Source organism: Schistocerca serialis, chromosome 6 (assembly GCF_023864345.2).
Source record: "Schistocerca serialis cubense isolate TAMUIC-IGC-003099 chromosome 6, iqSchSeri2.2, whole genome shotgun sequence".
In the NCBI taxonomy this organism is placed as follows: domain Eukaryota; kingdom Metazoa; phylum Arthropoda; class Insecta; order Orthoptera; family Acrididae; genus Schistocerca; species Schistocerca serialis.
Window position 1 is genome coordinate 627,144,569 of NC_064643.1, and position 23,420 is coordinate 627,167,988.

Sequence of the window (23,420 nt, forward strand, 5' to 3'; positions counted from 1 at the left end):
AGCACCGAAGGTGATCACTATGTGATCGAAAATCGATTCTGCTATCAATAAAACATCAATATTACGACCAACGCTGACCTTCCTTTTAATTTAACATATATGGTTGTTGCGCACACAGCACTCCATGGAGTCGCCAATCAATTCGCTGATGACATTGCCATCCTCAGTGAAAGGGAAGAAGAATTACTGCATTTTCTGATTGGAATGAACAGTCCAATGAGCACATGAGCCCAGAATATGGACTGAGAGTAAATCGAAGAAAAACGAAAGTAATGAGAAGCAGCAGAAATGAGAACAGCGAGAAAACATCAGAACTCGGGATCATGAAATAGATGAAGTTAAGGAATTCTGGCACCTAGACAGCAAAATAACCCATGACGGATGGAGCAACAAGCAGAGGATCATAACACTGACAAAAGGGCATTCTGGCCAAGAGAAGTCTACTGGTATCAAACATAGGACTCAATTTGAAGAAGAAATTTATGAAAATGTACGATTGTACGTTACTGAAATATGGACTGCAGGAAAACCGGAACGGAAGAGAATCGAAGCGTTTGAGATGTGCTGCTATAAAAGAATGTCGAAAATCAGATGGCTGATTAAACGACGAATAAGGAGGCTCTCGGTAGAATCAGCTAGGAAAGGGATATATGGAAAACACTGACAAGAAGAAGGGACAAGACGGTAGGACATCTGTTGAGGCGTCACGGAATAAGTTCCATGGTACTAGAGTGAGCTTAGAGGATAAAAACTGTAGAGGAAGACAGAGACTGGAATACATCCAACAAATAATTGAGGATGTAAATTGCAAGTATTACTTTGAGATGAGAAAGTTGGCACATGAGAGGAATTCGTGTCGCGCCGCTTCAGTCAGTCACAAGACTGATGACCCAAAGAAATCTAAACACAGGCAGACCTCATGTACTGACAGGGGGTATCGAGCATTACGGAGAAGGTTGTAAAAAATCGAATGAAATCAGCGGAATGAATGACATGTGGGTTCCGAAGTGCTGTCAGCATTCCAGCTGACACAATGAGTGTGCGCAAGGAGCTAAAAAAAAGGGGGTATAACGGTCGAGCAGTATGTTACACCATCAATCAAACCTTTTATTTCGAAGTTTTAAGAAGATTGTGCAACAGTGTTCGTCAAAAAAGATCCGATACGTGCCAGACAAGACACTGGTTCTTCCACCACAACAACGCACCTCCACACACTCACAGCCATTTTGTTAGACGCTTGATGTGGTATAAAGAGTGACGCCACTGGGCAGTGGATGACCGGAAACGAGTGATTTGGAGCGATAAATCACGCTGTAGCCCGTGGCAATCCAATGGAATGGTTTGGGTTTGGCGAATGCCTGGAGAACGCTGTTTGCCATTCCATTATGTGTAGTGCCAATAGTGAAATTCTGAGGAGCTGGTTTCATGATGAGGGTATGTTTCTCGTCGTTAGGACGTATTTCTCAAGGAAACACTAAATGTAGAAGGATATGAACACGTTTTAAGTCACTTCGTACTAAAAACGATACAGGATAACTCCGGGCACTATGAGTGCTTGTATCGAGATGATAATGTAACCTGTCATAAAGCAGCGGTGTGAGGCAATGATTTGTGGACAATAATACCCCCAAAACAGAATGGTATGCCTACATTCTCGACCTGAATCCAATGCAACACGTCTGAGATCAGTCAGAAAGCCGTCTTCTCTCCAGACCCCAGCACCCAACATCACTACCTTCTCTGTTATCCGCTGCTGTAGAATAATTGGCTGCCATTCCTCCACAGCCATGCAGACGCCTCGCTGAAAGTATCCCCAGCAGATACAGACGCCTCACTGAAAGTATCCCCAGCAGAGTTCAAGGATTGTTAAAGTTGAAGGGTGGACACACCTCATATTTACGTTCATTAATACATCTATGGATATTTTTGAGCAGATATGTACGTTGTTTCAAACAAGTGTTTAGCTTTTTTCCAAATAACGCCTCTTTACAACTGTCTGCTACATAGTATTGGTCGAACAGGTACGCCCGTATTTTGAAGTTACTTTAGTCAAACTCAGTTTAGCCGCTGCAGCCGGGCTTCTTCCCTTGTAAGATCCGACGTCAGAAACGAGTAACTATGTCATCTCACTCGTCCCAGAGGGTCCACTACTCACCTCTTACGCCTAGGAAGGCTGCCAAATGACTTGCGGATTTCACAAGATTCAGTCAACCTCCAAAATTGTTCAAAAATTTAGGTATTCCAACCTATTAGACCTCACGTTTAGAATGTCTTGCTTTCGACTCAAACGCAATGAATATCTCGCCCTCTACTACGATTCCTCTCAACATTATGACCTACCTGATGGAGTGGAAGAATATCTCACTTGAATACAAACTCTATAAAGCCTTAAACGTGCCTAGTAGTCCCCAACCACATCATTCAGCGTGCATTACGTATTTTCTGTTCAGATGGTTCAAATGGCTCTAAGCACTATGGGATTTAACATCTGAGGTCATCAGTCCCTTAGACTTAGAACTACTTAAACCTAAATAACCTAAGAACATCACACACATCCATGCCCGAGGCAGGATTCGAACCTGCGACCGTAGCAGCAGTGCGGTTCCAGACTGAAGCGCCTAGAACCGCTCGGCCGCATTGGCCGGTTGTATTTTCTGTATAGCTACTTACAACGATTAGGGAAAATGAACCCATCAGCTCTCGGTTGCCGAACAAAGCGACCAGTGAGGGCTGGAAAACGGCTCTTGCTTTGGTGACACATTAAAACATGTGCCAAGACGATGTCTTCCAGTTCAGACGCAAACAGAAATAATACCGTACCAAAAGAAAAATTATCCTACTGTAGCACAAAAAATGCAACCATGTTCCTGTTTATTTACAATCCTCTGACTGGTAAGTGCGAAACAACTGTCTCGTTGTCTCATTCTACCTTCGTGAGTACCTTTAAAAATTTTACCAATAATTTTGGCATGCGGACATATTTATGTTTTTTTTTTTTTTTAAAAAAAAAAAAGAACGTGCAGCTCATCTCAAACTTTACAAGCTCGTCGTACTGTAACCCACTCACCCACTAGTCCATCGCTGTAGGTCGCTCATATCCATTCACTCACAGTTGCCCTTCTCATTCACTCATTCAGCCCAGCTGATAGTCATTATCTCTTTGTGTCTCTCTATCATTGTCTCCCGTGTCACAGCACAGTACCGTTCATCCTGTCCTACTACTACCGTCTCCCCCTCTTGCTGTCTCTTGCTGCTAATATCTCATTCCTTCCTTCCTACCACTGCTGTCTCTTGTCGCTGTCCCTGATCCCTCTGCCTCATTGTCATTGTCGTATACTATGTCTCTCATTATCATTTACACTCATCCAGTTCCATTTCTCCTTATCTTTATTCCTCCACCCCTCCCCTTCGGCACTGTCTCCTTCACCCTTTTCCTAGCACTGTTATGTCAACTATGTTCCACTGCCACTGTGTCCCTCTGTTTCTCTCACACTGCCATTGTCTCCTTCTATCTTTCTATAATCGAACCACTGTTTATCATCTTCCAGTATTTATTACTTTACCGTCTCTTTGTCACTGGCACTGTGTTCCTCTCTCTTAGCATAAAAAGGACGAATATGTTCGCATGCTAAAATGTTTGGCAACATTTTTAAAGGTGCTAAGGAAGATAAAATAAGGCAGCTGGTGATTCACTTTTCAGTAAGAGTCTTTTAAAATAAAGATGAATGTATTCGCATCTTTTGTGCTCCCGTGAGAGCATTTTCCCGTTGATTCCCTTCCTCTCTCTGCTGCAGCAAGGCTTGTAACTCATATGAAAAGTAAAATTTAGATAGTTTACTCATGTGAGAATGAAATGAACGCAAAATTAGTTTCATTCCTCCGACAGGATTTTGCGAGCGCGAAAGTTTTGCATGGGCTTCAGTAATGTAACATGGGGTTTCTAGATGACAACGGGGACCCTTTACAGTATATTTCCACTTTATAAACTAATTTTTCGTCTCATACCGGATTTTACGTGCGTATTTTACGTGTTCATGTAGGGTAAATTTGAATGTCTGTATCTCGGAAACCGATCGATATACCAAGAAAATTTTCAAAGTTGTTCGAGATCGAGAAATTAGGAATACGGGGTAAAAGTCTCAGCCACAGCGGTCTTGAAATTCTCCGCTGGATTTTGGTCCACGGTTGACGGCGAAAATATAGTAAAAATACTATTTTTTGTGATTTTCCGTGGAACCGCCCATGAATTAATGGTGTCTCCATAAGCACCTTAAGGCGCACCGTATACCACATCTAATGCTAGGAGAACCAACCGATTTGCTCCATTTACCTACGCAGGAGGAAATGTGTAATATTCACACTTTGGCACTCTACTGTAGGGCTGCGCTCCATTTACCTAAGCAGGAGGAACTGTGTAATATTCATATTTTGGCTCTCAACTGTAGGGCCGGCCGGAGTGTCCGAGCGGTTCTAGTCGCTACAGCCTGGATCCGCGCGACCGCTACGGTCGCAGGTTCGAATCCTGCCTCGGGCATGGATGTGTGTGATGTCCTTAGGTTAGTTAGGTTTAAGTAGTTCTATGTTCTAGGGCAGGGGTCTCCAAACTACGGCCCGCGGGCCGAAACCAGCCCGCGTTAGCTGGCCGGACATCCCCGGTATCCGGCCCGCCAGATGTTTGAGGTGGTACCTATACTGCCAACAATTGAGTTTCGAGGCCTAACGCGACCAATACACCGTGACATTGGCTCTGCTACTCGCTACAAGACTACATAACTAGACTTATTGTTGCGCCGCTTGAAATAACAATGCGTTGACATAGTCCACCTCTGTTACGTCTTGCAGTAATAGTGTTCCTAACAATGATTTTGAGATTTCGTTAACTTTGCAGGACGCTTTCGTGAAGAACGTGCTGTGGCATACTTTTTTGTTGGTGAAATTCGCCAGAATTAAATACTCCAGAATTTCGGTCAGGTACGTCCACCAATCAAAATTATGTAATTAAATAAAAATCGTAGTTCGTTTCAGTGCTAGCTATTGCCACAACCTTAGATTTTTGCGATTTCATCTTTCCTTTAGCCTTACATTACGGTGATCGTGGAGTGCTTAGGGTGCTTTAATCACACTAGGTAGATCTTGGTTCAAATGGTTCAAATGGCTCTGAGCACTATGGGACTTAACATCTATGGTCATCAGTCCCCTAGAACTTAGAACTACTTAAACCTAACTAACCTAAGGACATCACACAACACCCAACCATCACGAGGCAGAGAAAATCCCTGACCCCGCCGGGAATCGAACCCGGGAACCCGGGCGTGGGAAGCGAGAACGCTACCGCACGACCACGAGATGCGGGCGTAGATCTTGGTCCTTGTGACTTCGTGGAAGAGTCAATGTGGCCCGCGGACTAAAACGTTTGGAGACCCCTGTTCTAGGGGACTGATGACCTCAGATGTTAAGTCCCATAGTGCTCAGAGCCATTTGAACCATCTACTGTAGGGACGCGCGGGGTAGCCGCGCCGTCAGGGGGGCCTTGTCACGGTCCGCGCGGCTCCAAGTCCCCCTCGGACATGGGTGTGTGTGTTGTCCTTACCGTAAGTTACTTTAAGTTAGATTAAGTAGTGCGTAAGCTTAGGGACCGTTGACCTTAGCAGTTTCGTCCCATAAGTTCTTACCACAATTTTTTCTACTGTAGGATAGTGTCAGGAAGGCGACCCTTCTGTTGAGTATACAAATGGCTCCTATCCAAAGCGGTATCCAAAGCGCCAATAGAACCCGGGGTGTGAGCACAGGAAAATCCCGTTGTCATGCGCGGCGTTTTGGAACATAAGCGATTTCTGTCTCAATTAAAATCTGTGTAAGGCAATTGCTGCTCAGAACACTCGGTGCTACAGTCTCGTAAATGATATGTTGCAGCAGCTTGCATCACTTCGTCACAGACGTTATGAAGGAGAGAACACTTTGCGTGTTCCGCCAGAACTGTAGCGTCCCCCGAGTTGTGGTAAACAGAGGGCCCACGCGACACGTCCCGTAGGAGCGGCAGCAGGGCTGAAATTCGACCGGGAGAGGCCGAGATAGTGGGAGGGAGGGAGGACTTAGTGAGGGAGAGTCTGCGGCTCCGGTTGCGACTCCCGCTGCCTGCCAGCTGCCGCAGACAACAGGCAGTGACTGGCCTTCGCCCGTCCCTAGTGGGCGCTGCGGGCCCCAACCTGCTGCCTGGCGGACACAGAGCAGCGGAGTAAACAGAGTGGTCTTAGCGAGGCGCGAGCTGTGTCAAGCTTCCGCCTCCCTCTGGGTACCCACAACCACAGGTGTGGTGGTCGCTCCAAGCAGCTCATATGAATGCCGGAGATTTGTCACGCCGGACATTTGCCACACTTGCCCCTTCGCCAGGTAGCGATCCCTCAGGTAAAGACGTCGGCACATGGACCGTGCTGTCGAACGTTAACGTTGAGCGTGCCGAGTTCAACGTGCTGCTGAACGCTCAGGAACGATGCGACTTGTGCATACGGTACGTGGGCCCCAACGTGGTATACACGATCGCAACGCACTCCAGCGGCAGTTGAGGGATGTTTCTAGTAGTTCGTAAATCACACTATTTACTCAACGGGCGTGCGAAAAATTCCCATATTAGCTCTATTAAAACGCACATTTCCTTCATCGACCACGAAAAGGAAAGTACCATGTCCAATTAATAAGGACACAGGCTTATAACAGTTCCATTACAAACAGCGAGGTACAAGTTGGAATACTTCTCTACATTCGATAAACATTATTTCATCATTCCCACAAATGGCTCTGAGCACTATGGGACTTAACTACTTTGGTCATCAGTCCCCTAGAACTTAGAACTACTCAAACCCAACTAACCGAAGGACATCACAACCATCCATGCCCGAGGCAGGATTCGAACCTGCGACCGTAGCGGTCGCGCGGTTCCAGACTGTGGCGCCTAGAACCGCTCGGCCACTCCGGCCGGCCATTCCCACATTTTAGTAAAAACCCTAGGGTCAGGCTTACTTGATCACGGTTCCTACCCAGTAGCAGAATCCTTGTAACATGTGAATTACGAAGCGTAAAAGAAAAAGGAGCAAAATAACTCTATACAAGTAGCGCAAGCTGTTCTGTAGATTAAGCCAATCGAAGAAAGTCACCCCTCAAAAAAAGGTGAACTTATATTTACATAACATCACATATTATAGCGTATACTTATATTAAACTAATAAAGTATCAGAACCTAATAAACGCGAATGTTAGGAAAAAAATTTTTTGAAGTGTTAAGACGCGAACCACCGCCCCAACAAAAAGATCTTCTTTGACAGAGACGCTAACCATTACGCTACACCCCTAACACCCTTGGTGTACTTAATCATATTGTGTTACCGCTTGCTAAAACCGTTAATCGTAGATAATTATGTTACTAATTGAAATTTAATTATAACAAACTGTACCAAGAACAATGCGTTTTTGGTGGATCTTAAGTGTGTCGCTGCCTTCAAATAGCCTACTCTCATAATACGCAGGTTACAATAATTCTTTTGCCACGAATACGATGTTCCTCACAATTTTATTGGAACGAATCACACAACTAACAACGGGTTTTCCAGTGATTCTCAATTTGCTGGTGCTCAGAAACGGCATATACACATATAGGTTTGAGATGAACGCCAATATGGCACCTCACAACTCTGTACTGAACGGAGACGGCGTGCGTGTGACGTAGGTGCCGATGTGCCATCTCATTGGTCGACGCTCAGACGCACGGTCAGAATATCTGACATGCCAGATATTGCTCTCCACGTTCGGAAAGACTCCCGAACGTGCTATTCCACGCTATGACGTCAGAAACTCGGCACGCTCAACGCTCACGGTCCGTATGCCGACGGCTTAGGGGACGCCCTTCCCCGTACTATTTCTGTCCGCTTTCAAACCGCCGTCTCCACATCTTGCTCGATACAACCCGTACGGTAAAGGACCTTCTTCTTCGACGTCTTGGCCAAATAAAGAGCTTCTTTTCCGAAATCGAAATATTTATAACTTTTGGGAAACGAAAGCAATACCGACGATTACGTCAGTATGTAATTAGTTCTGTCAAGTATAAATATAGATCCCTCTGTCTGTACGGTAGCTTCCATTCACGCTTACTGATTGCGACAGAAATAGTCCATCGCCATGGGAGCAACAAGAAAGGAACGATGTAAAGAGAATGCGAATGTACGCTAATCATTTCTTTTTGATCACTGCATTTGTGCATGCTTTAATTACTACAACTGCATGCCCAAAAGACAATAAGGAAAGAAGAAATGGATATGTGAATGTGTGAAAAGAAGAACGCTATACTCTATATCAATTTTCTCTCTAAAATGCGATACCCCTTGCGGCGAAAAATTAGTTAATAAAGTGTAGCGGGGCAATGTTCAAAACATGACTGAAAATACGTTCATTAAATAGAGATAAGAACATCTATGACTGACATGTCATCTAAAGTCGACTTACAATTTTAAAATGTTAGAAATAAGGAAATGAAGTAATACAGAATGCTATGCTTGCAACGTACATTGTTGTTCTACATTATTTAGCTCTGGTATTTACAGGTTCACAGAGAAAGCATTCTAGGTTTTGGAGGGAAAAGCCGTAATTGTAATGATCTGCACTACAACAGAAACAAGAAGCACAAATTAAGGAAAAATAATGTAATGTGTGTTCCAGCTCACAAGCGACATTGAAGCAAATAGTTCCTGTGACTTAGTATGGGCAGAAGTTATATTCGACAAACGGAATAAATTAATAACTGGCTCCTTTTGTCGACCCGCGGTCTCAGACGAAACAGTTGCTGAACAGTTCAAAGAAAACTTGAGTCTCATCACAAATAGGTACCCTAATCATACAATTATAGTTGGCAGTGACTTCAATCTACCTTCCGTATGTTGACAAAAATACATTTTCAGACCCTACTGTAGATAAAAAACAACTTCCGTAACTGTTCTAAATGCTTTTTTTTTAAATTATGTTGAACAGTTAATTCACGAGGCCATTCAAATTGTAAATGGTTACGAAAACACACTTGACCTCTTAGCCACAAATAATCCTGAGCATCACGACGGATACAGGGATTAGTGAACACACAGTCGTAGCGAGGATCAATTCCGTAACAAAGAATTTCACTAAAACTAAACGAGAAAATATATCTATTTATAAAAGCAACTAAAAATTCGGTTCACGTCTTTCTAACAGACAGTCTCCAATCCATCCAAACCATGTAAGTGAAGACCATGTGTGGCTTAAGTTCAAAAAAATAGTTCAACAGCACTCGAGAGATTCATACCAAGTAAATTAATAACATACGGAACTGATTCTCCACGGTACACAAAACATGACAGAAAGCTGCTGCAGGAGCACCGAAAAAGGCAAGTATAATTTCGACGAACGCAAAATCTCCAAGATTGGCGAAGTTTTACTGAGGCTCGAAATTTCGTGCGGATTTCAATGCGAGATGCATTTAACAGTTTCCACAACGAAACTCTCCCTAGAAATGTAGCGGATAATCCAAAGAGATTCTGGTTCTATGTTAAGTAAACCAGCGGAAAGAATCAGTAAGCGATGAGGAGGAGAAGGAGGAGGAGGGGGGGGGGGGGGGGACAAGGGTCTCAACCCTTCGGAGCAGGTAAAATCCTGGCAAATGTCCGGCGTGGCAAATGTCCGCACACCGCTCATATCGCACGATACACGGGGAATGAACGTATTCCGATTTGCCTTACAAATTGTTTTAGGCCCGTTTCACACTGGGACACGAGTGACGGTCACCAGCGACGGTCACCGACAGAGATACATTCGTCTGAACTGGAGCATTCACACCGGGACATTTCACAGCCTCACCGCGCCCTGTGACCCAGCAGTGACTCACCCTCGCCACATGTGACGGACAGGGTCGCTGTGTTCACAGCAGTCATCGCCGGACATGCATTAGTTTGAATTGCAGTGTTCGCACTGGGACAAAGATCACAGACGCAGCGCTGTAGATTTGCCAACAGAGGACAGTCATTTTTGAGACAGTGACGCGAAACATTCATTGTAAATTATACTGTGCACACTGTAGCCATGAGTTTAGTTTTGATTAACACGGGAGACTTTATAACTGAAGCAGAAAGTCGTCCTGCTATTTGGGATGTCAAAAGCGATGGCGCCTCGCGGGATTAGCCGAGCGGTCTAAGGTGCTCCAGTCATGGACTGTGCGGCTGGTCCTGGCGGAGGTTCGAGTCCTCCCTCGGGCATGGGTGTGTGTGTGTTTGTCCGTAGGATAATTTAGGTTAAGTAGTGTGTAAGCTTAGGGACTGATGACCTTAGCAGTTAAGTCCCATCAGATTTCACACACATTTGAACATTTTGAAAAGCGATGACTATAATAACAAAGTCCATGGAGAAGAAATAAAAACGTTGAGGTTCCACGATGACATTGTAATTCTGTCAGAGACAGCAAAAGACTTGGTAGAGCAGTTGAACGGAATGGACAGTGTCTTGAAAGGAGGATATAAGATGAACATCAACAAAAGCAAAACGAGGTTAATGGAATGTAGTCGAATTAAGTCGGGTGATACTGAGGGAATTAGATTAGGAAATGAGATACTTAAAGTAGTAAAGGAGTTTTGCTATTTGGGGAGCAAAATAACTGATGATGGTCGAAGTAGAGACGATATAAAATGTAGACTGGCAATGGCAAGGAAAGCGTTTCTGAAGAAGAGAAATTTGTTAACATCGAGTATAGATTTAAGTGTCAGGAAGTCGTTTACTCAAACTATTTGCATGGAGTATAGGCATATATGGAAGTGAAACATGGACGATAAATAGTTTGGACAAGAAGAGAACAGAAGCTTTCGAAATGTGGTGCTACAGAAGAATGCTGAAGATTAGATGGGTAGATCACATAACTAATGAGGAGGTATTGAATAGAATTGGGGAGAAGAGGAGTTTGTGGCACAACTTGACAAGAAGAAGGGACCGGTTGATAGGACATGTTCAGGGATCACCAATTTAGCATTGGAGGGCAGCGTGGAGGGTAAATTCGTAGACGGAGACCAAGAGATGAATACACTAAGCAGATTCAGAAGGATGTAGGTTGCAGTAAGTACTGGGAGATGAGGAAGCTTGCAGAGGATAGAGTAGCATGGAGAGCTGCCTCAAACCAGTCTCAGGACTGAAGACAACAACAACAACAATAGTAACAAAGTGGTGAAAACGAATACTTGGCAAGAAATTATAACGAAGTTTATGCCTTATTTCAATGAGAGAAGCATGGATGAAGAAAACAAAATTGGTAAGTTGTATGTTCTTTTGTCAAGTCTGATACCTTATTTTTCGGACCAGAAAAGAGTAGCGAAAGAACAGATATCATCTTAGTATATATATATAATTAAGGATCACCGGCCACTTGACCATCTTCTTCTTCTGCGCGAATGCACAAACCTTGCCCGAACTCTTACGGGAATCGGCAACGCGCCGCAAGTAATGAGTATAATGGGCAGGGGCACTACGAATGTAGTGCGAGACGAGACGTTGAGAATGTGGGTTTCGCGGGAGGCGTGGCAGAAAAAAATCCCTGCAGTCGCGCTATCCTGCGTGTCCTCGGTGGCTCAGATGGATAGAGCGTCTGCCATGTAAGCAGGAGATCCCGGGTTCGAGTCCCGGTCGGGGCACACACTTTCATCTGTCCCCGTTGACGTATGTCAACGCCTGTAAGCAGCTAAGGGTGTTCATTTCATTGTACTCTCTTTTGCACACTGAATCTTGCCTGCAACACGACAGATGCGGCCGTTGAGAAAATTTACTTTCTATTTTTAAGCGTATTATTTCCTATCCCGGAGTGTCTAGCGATCTGTTTGTGATTCCACCCAGTGTAGAGGTTTTTTTTTATTTATTTAGGAAAATTAATCTGTGAATGAGGAAGAGGGCTCCCAACTGGGAATAGCTGGAAAATGATTACCAATTTGCCAAACAACCAAGGGAACCTTCAGAAAACCGTGAATGGAATCGAGGGATTTCAGTCATTTTCGTTTTGAAATGTCATGCCTCGACAACAATACGAAGACGTTTTGTGTGTGTGTGACAAACTGACGTAGGTGGCTTAATTTACGTGTGTTTCAGCATCCCTCACAGTCGTGATGGGGTGCAGCTTTCTTTACAATGTGGAAGAAAGGAATATTGAAGTGTTCCTGTTGAAGAAGCGATTCCTTTCAAATTTCGACTAAAACATTTGTCTATTTATGGTTTCGGAGAACTTTCACAGTGATGTGCCTACCACAGTGTTCTTGGCGGTGGAGCAGTTTTTTTCTTGGGCCATATCGTCACCTTCTTCAACGAGTGTGCTATATCCGCGACGATAGTCGTAAAGCATGCCGCTAGAAAGAAACAGCCACTTTCTGTGATGGACGAAAATGGTACAGACTAAATTTGATGGAGATGAAGGGGCATATAATGTAGTGTCAGTAGCCTGAGCGTACGTCGACAGTTCGTAGACATTCAGCACCCCTCCCCTTTCACATCCGAGGAAAATAATGTCTCACATTATACTCATGGTGATCATGAGAGTATTTATGCTGTATATGTTCAAACACTGTTTTCTTTGTATATGCAGCCTTATGAAAGTTAACTTCCTGGGCGTCCAATGGACTCCGCGAGGCTGAAAGGGCCCTTTCAGTATATCAGTCCGCGGGAAAATCGTCGGCACTGCCAGAAGTAGAAGCCGGGGCCACACTGTGGCGACCAGGAACTTTAAACACTATTCAATGAAAGCTGCCTGATACTAGAGTGAACCAAAGTCATGTAGGATATGTGGTTCTACCTCTAATTATTTAGAGTGCGGTATTCTCACGTGTCTGAACAACAGGTTATGCAGTTCCCATTACATTAGCATGGGATGACAATGAAGGTCACCGCCGACCGCCCACCGTGGGAGCCGGTGGTCTGCAAGGTGTTTCCCGTTGCGTCACGCCGTGTCTGTGGGGTCCCAGCGGGCCCGCGTGAGAAGTGTGCGATGAGAACCGGGCACCGAGCCGTTACCGAAACCGCCAGCGCCTTTTGCAACCTGCCAACACGTTATTCTAAGTTTCGCAATTATGGGACTCTGTAGTATTGCAGCCAACCCCCCTCATATGACCTCAAAGATACTAACTGCGTATTTACGGCCATTTTACGTGCGCCTACAGTAAATGTGCCAGTATCAAATGGCAACGTCCGTTTGAGATGGGCCACATAACAACGTACACACCAAACTGAAGTAGACTGGTTTGCTGTTGCCAGCCAAACGTAATTTGTGTGACACTCGTGGAATGAGGTTTTCATCTCAACTTTATTTGTAGCTCTATTACTCTGAGACGAGCCTCCACACACAATACATTTTACTGGCAACAGCAAATCTGTCGGCCTGAGGGTCAGACAGACGAGCTGTATAGGAACATTTGTAATGAAAAGTAGTACACACATTTAAAAAAAAAGCTTTGCATCACCCCGGTTCCCAGAACTCCTGAAGATAGACCTTGACTGTGGATGTTGTATCACAGACACAGTCCCTTCGACTGTTCAGAGATGTCACTAAATCCGCCCAAATACGTAAACAACCATCAATGAGCAGCGCCTACTAGACGAAGGGGGTCCGACAGCCAATTAGTTCCAGTCATTACACCAGGAAGGAGGTACACGGCTCGTGTTGTCTGTAGTTCAACCATGCCTAGACGGTCAATGCCGCGGTTCTATCGCGTCCAGATTGTTACTTTGTACCAGGAAGGGCTCTCAACAAGGGAAGTGTCCAGGTGTCTCGGAGTGAACCAAAGCGATGTTGTTCGGACATGGGGGCGATACAGAGAGACAGGAACTGTCGATGACATCCCTAGATCAGTCCACCCAAGGGCTACTACTGCAGTGGATGACTGCTACCTACGGATTATGGCTCGGAGGAACCCTGACAGCAACGCCACCATCTTGAATAATGCTTTCCGTGCAGCCACAGGCCGTCCTGTTACGATCAAACTGTGCGCAATAAGCTGCATGACGCGAAACTTCACTCCCGACGTCCATCGCGAGATATATCTTTGCAATCACGACACCATGCAGCTCGGTACAGATGAGCCCAACGACATGCCGAATAGATCGCTCACGATTGGCATCACGTTCTCTTCACTGATGAGTGTTGCATATGCCTTCAACCAGACAATCGTCGGAGACGTGTTCGGAGGCAACCCGGTCAGGCTGAACGCCTTAGACACACTGTCCAGCGAATGCAGCAAGATGGATGTTCCCCGCTGTTTTGGGGCGGCGTTATGTGGAGCCGACGTACGCCGCTGGTGGTCATGGAAGGTGCCGAAATGGCTGTACGATACGTGAATGCCACCCTCCGACCGATAGTGAAACTATACCGGCAGCATATTGGCGAGGCATTCGTCTTCATGGACGACATTTTCACGCCCCCATCGTGCACATCTTGTGAATGACTTCCTCCAGGATAACGACATTGCTCGACTAGAGTGGCCAGCATGTTCTCCAGACATGAACCATATCGAACACCCTGGGATGGATTGAAAAGGGCTGTTTATGGACGACGTGACCCACCAACCACTCTGAGGGATACGCGCTGAATCGCCGTTGAGGAGTGGGACAACCTGGACCAACAGTGCCTTGAAGAACTTGTGGATAGCATCCGACGACGAATACAGGCATGCATCAATGCAAGAGGACGTGCTACTGGGTATCAGAGGTACTTGTGTGTGCAGAAATCTGCACCAACACCTCTGAAGGCCTCGCTGTATGGTAGTACAACATGCAATGTGTGGTTTTCACGAGCAATAAAAAGGGCGGAAATGATGTTTATGTTGATCTCTATTCCAATTTTCTGTATAGGTTCCGGAACTCTCGCAACCGAGTTGAGGGGAAACTGTTTTGATGTGTGTACCATTTCGATACAGCAGCATCACAGCTTCAACAGCAAGCGAAGTTTGCAGCCGCGTAGCGGGTAGACGGACATCCTAAAACGTGTGACATCTACTCCAAAAGAACTTTATCTGTCAGATTCAAGCAACACCACAGACGTCGCTAAAACATACTGCAGCCAACGAAAATACCTTTGAAGGCGAATAAAAGTTTGCTGTTAGTACGTCCATTTTTCTTTGTCTTTTGATACCATTCATAGAACTTCTTAGATGCAATTTGTAATTAGCGAGCATGCCTTTCCTGACGACAAAAGCCAATCACTCAGGCAGTCTGACAACAGGGTGCAATTCAGGACTTGTCTGACATACACTGCCACTCACTCTCGTTCATTTGTGGCTATACGTTTGGAGTGAGAACATGTCGTCGTAGGAAACAAACAAAAATTGGTTCAGTATCCCGTCTCAAACCAAGATCTTGCGGGAAGCCTTTTCCTTAGTTGTAAGGCAAACGTCGAACCAAGGAATCGTCTTCCAAATATTTTCCAATGGTTTCGCTGGGATCGTGTTGCAGAGGATTTACGGTGGGCCATGCTCTGTAATTATGGGCTCTGCACACATAGTCAGAAATGAAATGCGATCGAAAAAAAAAAGAAAAAGAAAAAGGTGAGAGGTACAGTTATAAAACAAGTCTCGCTGGCTGCTGAGGCTGTGCTCTATCACAAGATGGAAAATTTTTCGGTGTGACACGGCAGAGGTTTTGTTTTGTTTGCATTTCAGATTTGTCGCATTATGTGTGTTTTGTTCAAATGCACAAACATATTATGTCATTATAAAATTCTTCCTTTCGTGCGGTTGGGAGAATATGGAAATTCCTCTAAAATATTTAAAGATTTATAAGCAAACAGTCTCTTTATTTTGAACAACTGAGAAAAGATCAGTTAAATGAAACGTGGTCGCTCTTCTCTTGAAGATAATCCCATTAAAGACGTACGGAAACTACAACAGCAGGTGAAAATAATGAGAAACTGCAAAATATGATATTGTGTAACAGACATATTGAAGATGTTTTAACTAGATGATACCATACAGTAAATTTGCATGATTGATTAACTGTTCAAGATGAGCGTCACATTTGTTGAACGCTGACTAATAGTGTATGCAAAATCGAATGGCTGTATCTCTAGAGTACTGTCGTAGTGCGAGATGTGGCTCAGTCACTTCTCGATAAAAACACAACACCAAGCGAAGCTGTGCACGAAAGCCAGTGGCTGTGGAAAAAAGGGGGATGTTGATTTCATCTGCTATAAATGTTAAGACCAGTGTTTTTTGGGATACAAATGTGATTTTTCTTATTGATTAGCTACCAAATGGCAAAAACTGAGTGGAGAGTACTATGCAATTCCAGACTTAATGGGCGAAAATGTCTTTCAGAAGAAGTCTAGTTTCCAAAGAAAAAACTCTGCTGACATCATAACAATGAACGATGCTTTGTCAGTGGAAAAACTAAGGGATTTGATGTACGAATTCTTCGAATACCTACCCTGTTCAAGATACTTCCAGGTATCACCATAAATGGAAAAAAAATCAGGTAGATAACATTTGGAGTGCAACGAAAATTTCCTGACAGTTGTATACGTGTATTTTGCAGACCTTGCAGAATTGCACGCTGATCATGAGAAGTATTCGCTGAAAAGAATGTTGAACAGTTGACTTGAAAAACAACATTACGTCGATAAAAGAGGATTTTTGACTGGAAACGTACTGTGTTTCATTGACAGATGATAGCCTTTCCACATTTATCTCGTGTTTATTTCTTTGTCTGAGCAGTCTATGAGAGTTTATAAGACAGCGACGGCAACAATAACAGAAGCACGACCACAGGCATTTATTCTGCCACTGTTTCCGACAGCACTGACTCACCATTTTGCATATACAAGGTGTTACAAAAAGGTACGGTCAAACTTTCAGGAAACATTCTTCACACACAAATAAAGAAAAGATGTTATGTGGACATGTGTCCGGAAACGCTTAATTTCCATGTCAGAGCTCATTTCAGTTTCGTCAGTATGTACTGTACTTCCTCGATTCACCACCAGTTGGCCCAATTGAAGGAAAGTAATGTTGACTTCGGTGCTTGTGTTGACATGCGACTCATTGCTCTACACTACTAGCATCAAGCACATCAGTACGTAGCATCAACAGGTTAGTGTTCATCACGAACGTGGTTTTGCAGTCAGTGCAATGTTTACAAATGCGGAGTTGGCAGATGCCCATTTGATGTACGGATTAGCACGGGGCAATAGCCGTGGCGCGGTACGTTTGTATCGAGACAGATTTCCAGAACGAAGGTGTCCCGACAGGAACACGTTCGAAGCAATTGATCGGCGTCTTAGGGAGCACGGAACATTTCAACCTATGACTCGCGACTGGGGAGGACCTAGAACGACGAGGACACCTGCAATGGACGAGGCAATTCTTCGTGCAGTTTGCGATAACCCTAATGTCAGCGTCAGAGAAGTTGCTGCTGTACAAGGTAACGCTGTTACGTCACCGTATGGAGAGTGCTACGGGAGAACCAGTTGTCTCCGTACCATGTAAGCGTGTGCAGGCGCTATCAGCAGCTGATTGGCCTCCACGGATACACTTCTGCGAATGGTTCATCCAACAATGTGTCAATCCTCAATTCAGTGCAAATGTTCTCTTAACGTGATCAAATTGTAAATTTTCACAATCAACATGTGTGGGCTGACGAGAATCCACACGCAATTGTGCAATCACGTCATCAACACAGATTTTCTGTGAACGTTTGGCCAGGCATTGTTGGTGATGTCTTGATTGGGCCCCATGTTCTTCCACCTACGTTAAATGGAGCACGTTATCATGATTTCATATGGGAAACTCTACATGTGCTGCTAGAACATGTGCCTTTACAAGTACGACACAACATGTGGTTCATGCACGATGGAGCTTCTGCACATTTCAGTCGAAGTGTTCGTACGCTTCTTAACAACAGATTCGGTGAGCGATGGATTGGTAGAGGCGGACCAATTCCATGGCCTCCACCCTCTCCTGACCTCAACCCTCTTGACTTTCATTTATGGGGGCATTTGAAAGCTCTTGTCTACGCAACCCCCGTACCAAATGTAGAGACTCTTCGTGCTCGTATTGTGGACGGCTGTGATAGAATACGCCAGTCTCCAGGGCCGCATCAGCGATTCCATGCGACGGAGGGTGGATGCATGTATCCTCGCTAACGGAGGACATTTTGAACATTTCCTGTAACATAGTGTTTGAAGCCACGCTGGTACGTTCTGTTGCTGTGTGTTTCCATTCCATGATTAATGTGATTTGAAAAGAAGTAATAAAATGAGCTCTAACATGGAAAGTAAGCGTTTCCGGACACATGTCCACATATTTTCTTTCTTTGTGTGTGAGGAATGTTTCCTGAAAGTTTGGCCGTACCTTTTTGTAACACCCTGTATAAAGCAATGAACTCGCAACAGTCGATAGCGACAAACTAAGGGATAATGGAGGACAGAATTTCGTTTTTCGTTACCATTTGCGATCTGTTTCCTCTGAATGAAACGTCGCCAGCTCGCAGTACCATTGTGGCTGTCACTTTCGTTCCATGGCCATTTCCTGTGCAATCGCCTTCCGTTCTTCCTTGCGTATTATTTTTCATACAAACTGCAGCAGCAAATGAAAGGCACCCCAGACGGAGATTAGAGTGGGAGTGCAGGGGTGGAGCAACTGCAGGAGACACGTCTGCGGCCGCCGTTAAATAACCAGAGCGCTCGTAATGACATCAGAGCCGCCCGCACGCCGCGGCGAGGCGACGTTTGCCAGCCACGCCCTGTGGTATCGGGGAGCCCCCAGCTGTCGCCTTCCGCACACACCCAGGCTCGGCGTGTTACACGCCTCACCACAACACAACACGCCTACGTCCAGGCATATCCACCACTGCAGTACCTGGTAGTGGTTCTAGCACAGCGGTAAAACCGACAACTAAATGTGGAAACTGGGAAAAATATTCTCTCAAAGACCTGTTGTTACTGTTATGTCGGGGGGTTAGTGAAACTTAGGCTTGTGTAGCGGAAGGTAGCTCGGTGACTGAGGTTCTACTATGGTGCATGGAGCTCAGCCAGAAATTTGAGAAGGTATTTCACAATTTCCTCAAGATTACCCTGTCTGCACTGTAACTGGCACTAACTTTAACAGGGACTGATGACCTTCGCTGTTTAGTCCCCCTTAAACATACCAACAACCAACAACAACAACTAACTTTAACAAATAAAAATAAAATAATAATAAATTGTAATAATGGGAATGTCGTGTGACGAGGGCCTCCCGTCGGGTAGACCGCTCGCCTGGTGCAAGTCTTTCGATTTGACGCCACTTCGGCGACTTGAGTCTCGATGGGGACGAAATGATGATGATTAGGACAACACAACACCCAGTCCCTGAGCAGAGAAAATCTCCGACCCAGCCGGGAACCGAACCCGCGCCCTTAGGATTGACAGTCTGTCGCGCTGACCACTCAGCTACCGCGGGCGGGCAATTGTAATAATAATAATAATAATAATAATAATAATAATTGTTTGTTTAAGTAATTGAGAGATTAAAGTTTGTTTCGCCTTTAAGATTGGAATTGAATTTCTTAATGTTTCATAAAATCTTACGTAGCATTGTTCATTAAGGTCACACAATAAAGTAAATGCAATTTACGCCGTGAATTTATCGAGCTTCGCACGTCCGAAGATATACGGAACTTAGCCAGGGCTCATTAATATATTTTTTGTAGACAAAGTCTGATATCTGACCTCAGCTTCAATCATGACAATGGGGAGACTAAAACTAGAAAAACAGAGAAAAGCATACGATTAAATAAAACATGTATTCATTTCAACAAATACATTACAATATAAATGACACTTACGTAAAATTCTAGGTAAATAATTGCAGATAATTCACAAATGAGAGCGACTTATTAATTCTGCGCCTCTTTTCTGCAAATAAGTATCAATATGGCTAACTGTGGAGCCACACAAAATATTACGTCCTTCTAGGACAACGAATGACATAAGAGTGCTGATGCCTACTGGCTGCGACAAGAGAGCGGCGATAATTCCTTTGTTTTGCTTTCTCTTGTCTTAAAAAATCGATACATATAATCTAAGTTCAGTAAATTAAATATCGTCTGCGCTCGAGTGCAAATGGTTCCTTAAATAACCTATATACACAGGAACAAGGTAGTTTTTAATTTCTAGAAGATTTTCAGTTTTCAAGAAGTTTCTCGTTTTTCACACTGACATTTAAGTTGTTCAAGATTGATTTAATTTTCTATAAGATATTTTTTTTTTAATATCAAGCAAAGTCTTGTTTCTGAAGAACAACTTTAGTCGCTTACAGGATTTTGTTGTTTTCGAGAAGATTCTAGTATTTCCAGTTTCGAAAAAGAGTTAGTTGGTTTTTCATTATTTTGCGATTTTTTCAAAAACGTAGGGAGCGAAAGGCTACTTACAAAATCACAGAACCCAGATGGCTGTTCTGAGGGTCGAGGGGGCACAAAAGGGAAGCAGTGGTTGAAAAGGGAGTGAGACATCATTCTAGCCTATCTCTGACGTTATTCAATCGGAGTATTGAGCAGGCAGTCAAGGAAAGAAAAGAAAAATTTGGATTCGGTACTAAAATCCAGGGAAATGAGGTAAAAACCTTGATGTTTGTCGATGACACTGTAATTCTGTCAGAGACAGCAAAGGATTTGGAAGAATAGTTGAACGGAATCGCCATTGTCTTGAAAGGAGAATCTAAGATGAACATCAACAAAAGGAAAACGAGGAAATGGAATGTAATCGAATTAAATCTGGTGATGCTGATTGAATTACATTAGGTTCAAATGGTTCAAATGGCTCTGAGCACTATGGGACTTAACATCTGAGGTCATCAGTCCCCTAGAACTTAGAACTACTTAAAACTAACTAACCTAAGGACATCACACACATCCATGCCCGAGGCAGGATTCGAACCTGCGACCGTAGCGATTGCGCGGTTCCAGACTGAAGCGCCTAGAATCGCTCGGCAACACCGGCCGGCAATTACATTAGGAAATGAGACACTTAAAGTAGTAGATGAGTTTTGCTATTTGGGCAGCAAAAGAACTGATGATGATAGAAGTAGAGAGGATATAAAACGGAGACTGGCGATGGCAGCCGGCCCTTGTGGCCGAGCGGTTCTAGGCGCTTCAGTCCGAAACCGAGCTGCTGCTGCTACGGTCGTAGGTTCGAGTCCTGTCTCGGGCATGGATGTGTGTGAAGTCCTTAGGTTAGTTAGGTTTTAGTAGCTATAAAGCTAGGGGACTGATGACCTCAGATATTAAGTCCCATAGTGTTCAGAGCCATTTGCGATGGCAAAAAATGTGTGTGGGTGTGAATTTCTAAGGGACCAAACTGCTGAGGTCATCGGTCACCAGTCTTACATACTACTTAATCTAACTTAAATTAACTTATGCTAAGAACAACAAACACCCATGCCCGGGGGAGAACTCAAACCTCCGTCGGGAGGGGCCGCGCTATCCGTGACATGGCGCCTCAAACCGCGTGGCCACTCCGCACGGCCGGGATGCCAATGAAAGCGTTTCTGAAGAAGAGAAATTTGTTAACATCGAGTATAATTTTAAGTGCCAGGAAGTCTTTTCTCAAAGCATTTGTATTGAGTGTAGCCATGTATGGATGTGAAACACGGACAATAAACAATTTAGACAAGAGCAGAATAAAAGCTGTTGAAATTTGGTAATACAGAAGAATGTTGAATATCTGATGGGTAGATCACGCAAATAATCGTGATTAAATTTTTTCGTGCTTTCCCAAAATTACTTTAAGCAAATGCCGAGATGTTCCTTCGAAAGGACACGGCCGATTTCCTTCTCCATCCTTCCCTGCTCCTAGCACGTGCTCCGTCTCTGATGGCCTCGTTGGCGACGGGACACTAAACATTAGTCTCTTCCGTCAGAAGCAAAAAAGAAATGCGTTCCCTTGGCCCAACTCTCCAAATAAAACCGGCTTATGTTTCTAGCTCCCAACATCAGCTCTCCACCTGTGCCTGACTTCCTCTTTCCTCCTCATTATCACATCTCATTCGCATGTCCACCTAGAGCGGCTCACAAAACATCCTCACATCATCTTCCAGCCTGCCTGCACGCACAGCAGTACCACCATTCAGCACAAATTCGAGACTAGAACTTTCCCCCGTACATCATCATTGCCACGTCAGGATCACACGTTTCAGTCGTACCACAGTATATTTTTCATCTCTTATCTGTTTCTGTTATGGAGTGAAGTCAAGCGCCGGCACGCCAGTCGGGAACGAGGAGCAGAGAGGGCTGTGACAAGACCGCAGCCAATCGCACGCTGACCGACCCCTCTCCAGGACGACAACGCAAAAGCAGCGACCTCTATGCGAAGAGGACATAAGCCCCGTGCCCGACTGGTAGCGGCCTAGTTGAAGAGCAGCTTCAAGATTTGGCACTTGTATAGCAGCGACTACTCTATTCACTTCTATGTAACACGGACTTGGGAATTATTATACTGAAGAGATTTCTTATTTTGTCCGTCGGCCTTTGCTTACAACACATCTATGTAACACCAAGTTAAGTACCGAATTTTTTCATTTTATTATAAAAGTCATTAAGGGGGGTAGGACGTCAAACAGGCCGACTTGGAGCAGGAGAGGCATCACAGGACATTTTAATTTCCACTGTCTATACTTTTACAAATAAATTCATAGAACTTTGTCAGCATGACCAGGAAGGATTCAGAATTGACACTCACAGCAGTGGAAGTTCGAAAACATAACAAAATAATTTTTTTTTACATGTGAAATTTCATGATTTTTTTCAGCTACTAATGGCAGTATTTGTTGTTATAGCTACACTTTTCTTCATAAGTAAGAGAGATTCTTCGATGAATTTTGCACAGCATACAAACCATACTCAAAGGTGTATGAAACTCTAGAATTTGTCAAATCTATTAAAAACTGTGGTAAAAATTGAGGTAATTAACTAGAAAATTTGTGTTTTTTTCTAAACATGAAGTTTAAAATATAACAGCTCATTCGTTTTTTCATAAATTAAATAAATTCTAGATTTTCACAAACCTGTGAGCATGGTATGTATGCTGTGCAAAATTCATGGAAGAATCTCTCTAACTTATGAAGAAAAGTGTACCTATAGCAACAAATGCAGCCATTAGTGAAAAAATGATGAAAATTCGCACGTAAAAAAAATTATTTTGTTATGTTTTCGAACTTCCACTGCTGTGAGTGTCAATTCTGAATCCTTCCTGGTGATGCTGACAATGTTTTATGAATTTATTTGTAAAAGTATAGACAGTGGAAATTAAAATGTTCTGTGATGCCTCTCCTACTCCAAGTCGGCCCGTTTGACGTCCTACCCCCCTTAATACGATTAGTTTGAATGTTGTATAGCGATCCGATAAGGCAAGCTTGATAGAC

The 23,420-nt window shown here is 44.1% G+C and overlaps 1 protein-coding gene and 1 non-coding gene across 2 annotated transcripts in view; one reads left to right on the forward strand and one right to left on the reverse strand.

Annotated features, from left to right (window-relative positions):
* The window catches only part of LOC126484179 (uncharacterized), a 179,658-nt gene that overhangs the window by 88,790 nt on the left and 67,448 nt on the right, over positions 1-23,420 (reverse strand). The window lies entirely within an intron of this gene.
* Positions 11,614-11,687, forward strand: Trnat-ugu (transfer RNA threonine (anticodon UGU)). Its single transcript has one exon. It is a non-coding gene; the product is annotated as a tRNA-Thr (tRNA).